Raw genomic sequence first — 8816 nt, forward strand, 5'->3', positions numbered from 1 at the left:
TGGTTAAATAATGTTGTAGTATATTCTATATCTTCTGGACAGGACTCCTGGGCAAGGTAATCATTTTTGTTGGAGTACCTTGAGGTCCTTATAGTAAGTTTACAATTTAGATAGTAAATTTTGAGTAAACAGTTTTTGGTAAATGGCTATAGCAAATATTTAGATGGTGGGTTTTCAAATACTGAGTGTTACCTATATTGTAAATATTATTAAACTGATCTGCTTTCCCCACGTGACAGTGAACCCCTCAAGGTAAGGGCATCAGTCTTACTCATATTTATGTTCCCAGAAACTAGCATAGTTCTTGGCACAGTTAATTTGTAATCAATGCATGATGAAGAGATTAATGTAGGAAGAATGAAGTGATTTGTCTGAGGTTTTGCAGTTAGTTTTGCAAATGGCATGGCTTCTGTATCTTTTGTCAAACTATTATGCTCACTTATTTGAATGTGTTTTCTGATAGTTTTCAGTGTCAGAAGAGACAAGGCTGTTCTCAGTTAAAATATTTAATTGATCAATTATTAATTGATTACTTACAAAACATGTTTCTCTATTACTAACACTTAATACAGTATAACAAGGTATAGTATAATAATTTATTGTCTGGTATACAAAGCCAGTATTATTTACAATTTCTATAGCTCCAAGAAACTAATCTAATTCATGATTTGTAGAGTTTTATCTAATACTGTTAGAATGATTATTTACTACAGTGAAGATCTTGGCAACTGTTGACTCTGTGGTACTTTGGAGACACAGATGTAAAATAAATTGATTGAGATTGGTTTAGAAGTGAAAATATTACTATTAGCAATCTGGAAACTAACTGGATATATGACTCACAGATGTTGCCTTATAAAGAAATATTTCCATTGGAAATACTTAAAAATTATTTGTGGAATGTTTTAAAATATTATATATATTTATTTATTTATATATATTATATATATTTATATTATATATATATATTTATAAGTAACATCAAATACACATTTAGCTACCATAATTTTCTAAACATTAATTGAGTTATTTTGAGATTTGTTGATGATTATGGATTTTAGAGGTTTGATTTAAAGAGAAAATTTATATGATAATATGAACATCTAAAAAGATAGTTATTTAGTTATTCCTAAAGATAATTACCTGTAATAGTCAGGTTTTCCAGAAATCTAGATTACAGCTATTAATAATTTGACTTAGAGGTCCTTTTGGGAAACCACCATTAACCAATAAACAATATTTAGCAGTTTTGTACTTAATCAGCAACATAAATTTGATACTATATGGTAGCAAATATGAACTTTCTAGAATAAACTTGGTAATAATTAGTGGTGCCATTTTCTAATACTCTGAAAGAAATCCTTTTCTTTTGGGTAACAAATTTATCCTGATGGAAATGGCAGCAGCTTTTATTTTGATATACCAAGTATATTTACAAATATTTCTAAGGGTAGGCTTGCATTACTTCAATAAAGTCAATTTTGAATGAATCATTTTCCAATCTTATACCCTGAAACTACTCAAGTATTTCCAATTTGGCTGCCAAGACTCTAGTTTAAAGCAGAGAGAGACATGACTTTGTCCATGTAACATTATTTTTGCTATCTGCTATGTTGGTCTGATGTTGAGGCCAATGTTCTGATATGAAGCAGTGTGGAAAGAAAGAAATACCGTGATTAAAATTCATTTATTACTGTAAATTAATAACTAAATTCAGTAAAAACCCTAAAATAATCAAAGTGGGAAAATGCCTACACAAAACCATATTAAGATTAACATTATTCATTCTAGAAAATAAAGGTGTGTGTGCTAAGAAGGTTGGAGTGAATGAGTATGATTGGGCAAATGAGTATGGCTGCAATTTACCAAATCATGAAGTGTGAAACAGTCCCAACTCTAGCTAAAGGATTCAACTAAGAGAAGGATGTAACTTGATCAGCAGTTATATATCAGTTCCTGCCTACCTATCCCATATGCTCAGCAGCTGATTCTCTATGTGCTTAAATGTAATTATTTTGAAAATTTTTAGTAATGTATGTTAATAGAATATAAGTTTTATGAGGGTAGGGTCTGTTTATATTTTGCTTTTTCTCCAGTGGCTAGCACAATACCTGGAACATAGTAGTCATATTTATTGACCCAGTGAAAGAGATTTTTCCAAATAATTAAGTACTGAAGACAGATTATCTTTGCCTCTGTTCTCTTCTTTCCAAGAGTTTGTATTATGAAATAAAAACTAAGTTCCATTCCGAGGAACTCAACATCATGATGTTTTCACACATTCTCCAATCCCCTTCCGTTCCTTCTTCTCTCTCTCCCCCCTCCCCTCCACACACACACACACACACACACACACACACAGAGTCCAGCTTTTGTCTTTACTAATTAATCATATAATCACTATTTTATCTTGATAGGACAATAACAATCGAAGAAGTTCAAAATCTCTTTCAGGGGATTACAGTTCTCACTCTCTGTCGAAGTTTAATAAGCACTCTGATGGTAGCTTAATATGACCAGAAGTCTCCTCACTTGCTCAGTGACTTTTGCTTCCCTGAGCTTGATAGCTGCCTAGTGCATAACCAGTTGCTTATCATCAGTTGGATCATTTATCTCACCTCCTATTTTATTTACCCAGTGGTTTAACCAGTTGATGACTTGGTTTCTTGACCGTTTCACTAAAACCAAAGCTTTACTGTTCACCCTAGCATCCTTAACTCTAATCCAAGCAGCGAGCTCAAGTCCTCCTTCATGCACACCACTTAGCATGTTTAATATTCTTGCTTTATCACAACATCTAGTAAAACCAGTGGCTTTCAATCCTGGCTGTACATAAGAATCTCCATGGTGAGGTGGGGGTGCTTTGGATACCCTAACTCCACCCCAGACCAACTGAATGAAAATCTCTGGATATGGGGTTTAGCATCATCTTTCAAAACTCTGCAGATGATATTCACGTGCAGCCAACGGTTGAGGAACACTGGGCTGAATACTCGTGCTGCTTCATTCTTAACCATATCGGAACACTTGCATGGTGAGGCCAGCCAGGATGGTACTAGAGCTCACCACCTTCCTCTGGCACTGTATTTTGGAATGACTCACCCCTTCAGCCACATGAGTGTCCCTAGCTCCATCACTGCCTGCCTGTAGCTTCCTCAAGGCCACATAATTTATGCCAAAATACACTGTTTTACTAATTAAATATTTTTATTGTTTCCCTTTAATAACAAGCTTGCTTATTTTCTCAAATTATTTCAAATGGACGTTGTTTTCTTTTTTACCACATAACTTAAAAATAAGTTATAAACAGAAAATTAAGCTGAGAATAAACTGGATTAATGGTGAGAGCATAATGTATAGCTATGGAAGGTACAGTTTGGAAAGAGAAAAAGGGCCATGGTAAAATATGTTGCCAAAGAAATGTCTATAACTGGAATATTTATCAAATATAGTTCCCCAAACTATTTATAACAAGAATTGAAGACAAAACAAAAATCTTCATTTGGAACCTTCCCAAATTTAACTGCAGTATTTATTTGACTTAAAATACAGAGGTGAGATAGCTTATGCTGAAAACAGCTGGCTGATAGACATGTTTTATATGAAAATAAACTGAGATATTAATATATTAAGGTTTGTTTACTCTGTTTTTATTCCTCCGGACAAAAATTTTCAGGAGGAATAATGTGATTATACCAAGTTTACTGCCAAACATTCTCAGCTCCAGCATCTTAGCAATAAGGTACCTTGGCAATTTAAAACAACAACAACAAACTAAGACAACAATAACAACAAGACCCTGCTCTTTGGAAAACTTTTGACAGTGAGTTTCTGCAAAATGAAAACAAAGCATAACAAAACCAGAGACACACACAGACCAATGGAAAAGAATAGAGAGCCCAGAAATAAACCCACACACATACAAACCAATATTTGACAAGTGTGCTGAGAACACACAATGGGAAAAGGATAGGATCTTCAATAAATGATGCTGGGAAAACTGGATATAGACATATAAAAGAATGAAATTGGACCCTTACCTGACAGCATACACAAAAATTAACTTAAAGCTGATGGAAGACTCAAATAAATGTAAAACCTGAAACTGTATAACCCTAGAAAAAAACATAGGGAAATGCTTTTTGACACTGCTCTCAGCAATGGTTTTTTTGGGTATGATACCAAAAACACAGGTAACAATAGCAAAAAATAGATAAGTGAGATTATATGAAACTAAAATTCTTCTGCACAGTGATGGAAACAATCAACAGAGTGAACATATGACATACAGAATGGGAGAAAATATTTGCAAACCATCTATCTGATAAGGAATCAAAATCCAAATTATTTAAGGATCTCTTACAACTCAATAGCAATAAAACAAATGACCTGGTTAAAAAATGGGCAAAGGGCATGGATAGACATTTCTCAAAAGAATACCAAAAAATGGCATACAGATACATGAAAAGGGACTCAACATCATGAATCATCAGGGAAATTCAAATCGAAACCACAAGGAGTTATCACTTCATACTTGTTAGAATGGCTATCATCAGAAGATAAGAGATAAAAAGTGTTGGCAAGGATGTGGAGAAAAGAGAACTTTTGTACATTGTTGGTGGGAATGTAAATTGGTTCAGCCACTTTGGAAAGCAGAATAGAGGTTCTTCAACAAATTAAAAATAGAACTACCATATGATCCAGCAATTCCACTACTGGGTATATATTTTAAGGAAATGAAATCATTATTTAAAAGGGATATATGCACCCCATGTTCATTGCAGCATTATTCACAATAGCCAAGACATGGAAACAAACTAAGTGTCCATCAACAGAAGAATGGATGAAGAAAATGGATAATACACATGCACACATATGTACAAACACACATACACACACACACACACACTAGAATATTATTCAGCCACGAAAAAGAAGGAAATCCTGACATTCTGACAACATGGATGGACCAGAAGGATATGCTAAGTGAAAAAAAGTCAGGCAGAGAAAGACAAATATTGTATGATCTCACTCACGTTAAATCTAAAGATGTTGAACTCATAGAAGCAGAGAGTAGAATGGTGGTTGTCAGAGGCTGGAGGTGGGTGAACTAAGATATTTGTCAAACAGTACAAATTTTCAATTATAAGATAAATACCTTCTAGAGTTCTAACGTACAGCATGGTGACTATAGTTAATAATACTATATCACATAGCTGAAATTTGCTAAGAGAGTAGATCTTAAGTGTTCTTACCACACACACACACACACAAAAAGGAAACTATGTGAAGTGATGGATGTGTTAGCTTAACTGAGGTAATCATTTCACAATGAATATCAAATCATCACATTGTACACTTTAAATTTTTCTTTGTAGATTATACCTCAATAAAGCTAGAAAAACCCAATTATTTATGTTAAATCTTAAAAAAAGAACAAAAAAACTTCTTGACATGGGGAAAGAGCACTGTACAATTCACTTGAGACTGTACACATCACTCACATTCCTAAGCAAAGGAGAACATTTTGATGTGAATGTCTTAGATATTAAGCAGGGTGCAAAGAAGGAGACAGAATCAATGATTTCTTAAGGTCTCTTCAAATTCCAGCATTCTAAATTTCTGTTATATAACCATGTACTAGTTTGTTAGGACTGCCATAATAGAGTACCACTGACTGAGTCACTTAAACAACAGAAATGTATTGTCTCACAGTTCTGAAGTTTAGAAGTTTGAAATCCAGGTATCATCCCCAGGGTTGCTTCCTTTGGAGAGCTGTGAGGAAAGATCTGTTTCAGTCTTCCCTTCTTGGCTTGTATGTATCCATCTTCTCCCTTATTTCTTTACATTGTTGTCCCTCTACACACGTTTGCTTCTGTGTCAGAGTTTCCATTTTTATAAGGATACCAGTCAAATTGGATTAGGGCCCACCCTAGTGACTTCATTTTAACTCGATTTTACCTCTGTAAAATCCTATCTCCAAGTAAGGTCAAATTCTGAGGTATTGTGGGTGAGGACTATAACATATCCTTTTTGGAGGGGCATAATTCAACCCATAACAAACAGTCTCACATATACACAATCATGCTGCCACTAAATAGTCTCATGTAATGAAATAGATTGTTACGCACAGAATTATAGCAGATTTTCTTATTGCTCTGAGGTAAGTCAAACTCATCTTTAGTCTTATTTCACCTGTCACCTAAGTTTCCAAGATAGAATGATGGATTCTTTAGCAATTATAAATGCTGCACCTTTATATAAAAGTGGGAGGAAAGTTTCCTTTTCTCTCAATTTTGGTATTTGCTGAAGTATCAGATTTGTTTAGCAGTCTTAAAATTAGAAGCTTCCATTGCTCTCCTCATTCATAATGTGAATAATTGGGGACAGGGAGAATATACCTTAAGCAGTTGCCAATATGCTCTAGACAATCAGGTCAGCACTTTTCCTACATGCCATACATTTTCATAAAGCAAAGATCACCTATATGACAGCAAGAGGGTAAACTCTGCCAAAAATACAGTGGGGCTTGGTGTTAAGTTAGTCTCCCAGAATGTATAGCTCTCTTTAATTTGACAGAATATTAATGTCTTGTGAAACTAAGTTTTTGGTTCAGGATTACATGAAGTTAAAAGAAGGACTTTCCCTAACAGCTTCTTGAATTTGACAAGTTTAATTCATTCAGCAATCATGTATCGGGCACCTATTTTATGTTCCATGCTACTCTAGGTATTATGACGATATTCACTAAGGAATGTAGTTTCTATTTTTAAGGAACTTACATTAACAGAGAAGATAAACATGTATCCAGCTGACCTGCATGCAAAGCAACATGAATGAATGCTTTAATAGAGACAGAAACAAAGTGCTGTGGGGCCCAATTGAGAGAGATTAAACGTATCTGGTTTTCTTCTCAGCAATGTACATTGACACCAGTTTTTGTGCTTTTACTTTTACTTAAAAATCTACAAGGTGAACTTGGGAAAACTTTGCAGCCATATTTTGAAAACTGATATTGAAACCAGAAGGTTAAAGCTGGGTACAGCAGCTGATAAACAGAGAGAGCTATATGTCTGCGTCAAATGAAAATGCTGCTGCATTAGTTCAGCAGTTCAATCAAATGTACCTAATCCTACATCAATCTAAATAGAATATAGCCATGCTTTCTCCAGTCCAACCATACAAAAAAAAATTCCAAGAGAAATGAAGCTGAAATTACTGCTGTTTCATGAAATTTATGATGCCAAAAATGCCATTTAACTTAAGCTTCTGCTAGGAAAAAAACAAAACAAAACATACTTAATTAAATGCTTGGCAGACTATTCCTAGTTTCCTTTGTAAGGTGGAGAGGGATTTGCTCTACACTACCCATTATGGTTGGCAACATTTCCTCTTAGTGAATGAACCATTTAAAAATAAATATATAAATAAGACCACGATGCTTTTCCTCACTGAAAAAGAGAGGAAATGATTCAAAAGTTAAGAGGACTCTGAAAGAAACTTCAATGTGTTTTTATGGTAATCAAGATCAGCAGCAAGTACCTCTTATAATATATATTCCAAAGTTCAAATAAACTTATATCTCCCACTGAAATTCTATAGCTGCTAAAGAGGATTACAGTAATTTTTATCCAAATCATGTGAAGCATTTTCTGTGTAAATACATAATAAATTCTGAATAACCTTCAAAATAATTAATTCCCATGATGTTTCATTGAACCAGAATTGAAAAGGATCTCAAAATTATTTAGCTCAAACCCACCTGTTGACAGATTGGGAAAATAAGATCTGGAGAGCAAAAAATTATCCAAGTTTCCTACAGCTAATAGAACTCACACTAGAACCCAGCTCTCCTGCTTCCCAGTCTGTTTATCTTTCCAATAACATGAATTATTTTTCCCTCAAGAATACAGAATTAAAGATGTTAATTCATGTTTGGGGTCTAAAAAGAAGGCTGACACTTATCCCAAGTTTAAATACATGGATTCTGGGACCAGAGTGCTTAGGTATAAATCCTGGCATCTCCACTCATTAGCTGTGTGTTTAGTCAAGTACCAAATTGCCCTGTGCCTTGTTTCCTCATCTGTAAAATGAATATGATAGCATATCCTATCTCTTAGAGTTTTGTGAGCAATAAATGAATTAACAAGTATAAAATGATTAGATATTTGTCTGAAAGCTAATGTGTTTTATTATTATTATTTCAATAATCTAAATCAATGATTTGAACCCTTTTTCATGTTGGGAGCATTTCCTTTTACCCATGCCTAATCTTAGCAAAATTTAGAAGCAACTGAGTTTATCTTTTGTGTTCTCATTCTTCTTTCCTGAGCCCTCCTTCCTCTATCTTTGGGTATCCATTGCCCTGACTACATTGCCTATATCCTATAATTGCAGTGTCCTGCTTGGTTCTGTCTACCTCTGGAAGTAATTTCTGTGCTCAAACTTGCCAACCATTTCTTTTCCATCAAAACTGTCTGGTTCCACTCCCTCGGGGGACCATGAAGTAATATCTGAAATGTTAAAACATACTTGTTTAATATGTTGTTCTTTCTAAGAATACTGTGCTTTTAAGAGAGATTGTCACCACAACAATAAGATGAATATCTAATCAGGGAATTTTAGATATTGTGGTAGAACAGTAGGAAGGAGAAAGGAAACCAATGACTTTCAAGTATTTGTTGTTATCTCAGTTAATTCACAAGCACAAAATATATTATTGTCTTTCATTTCAGAGATAAACAGACTAAAGCTCAGAGAGAGAAGATGACTTGCCTCAAACCATAAAACTAATAAATCCAAATAATAGGTTGCAA

The sequence above is a fragment of the Tursiops truncatus genome, chromosome X (genome assembly GCF_011762595.2).
Source record: "Tursiops truncatus isolate mTurTru1 chromosome X, mTurTru1.mat.Y, whole genome shotgun sequence".
Classification (NCBI taxonomy): domain Eukaryota; kingdom Metazoa; phylum Chordata; class Mammalia; order Artiodactyla; family Delphinidae; genus Tursiops; species Tursiops truncatus.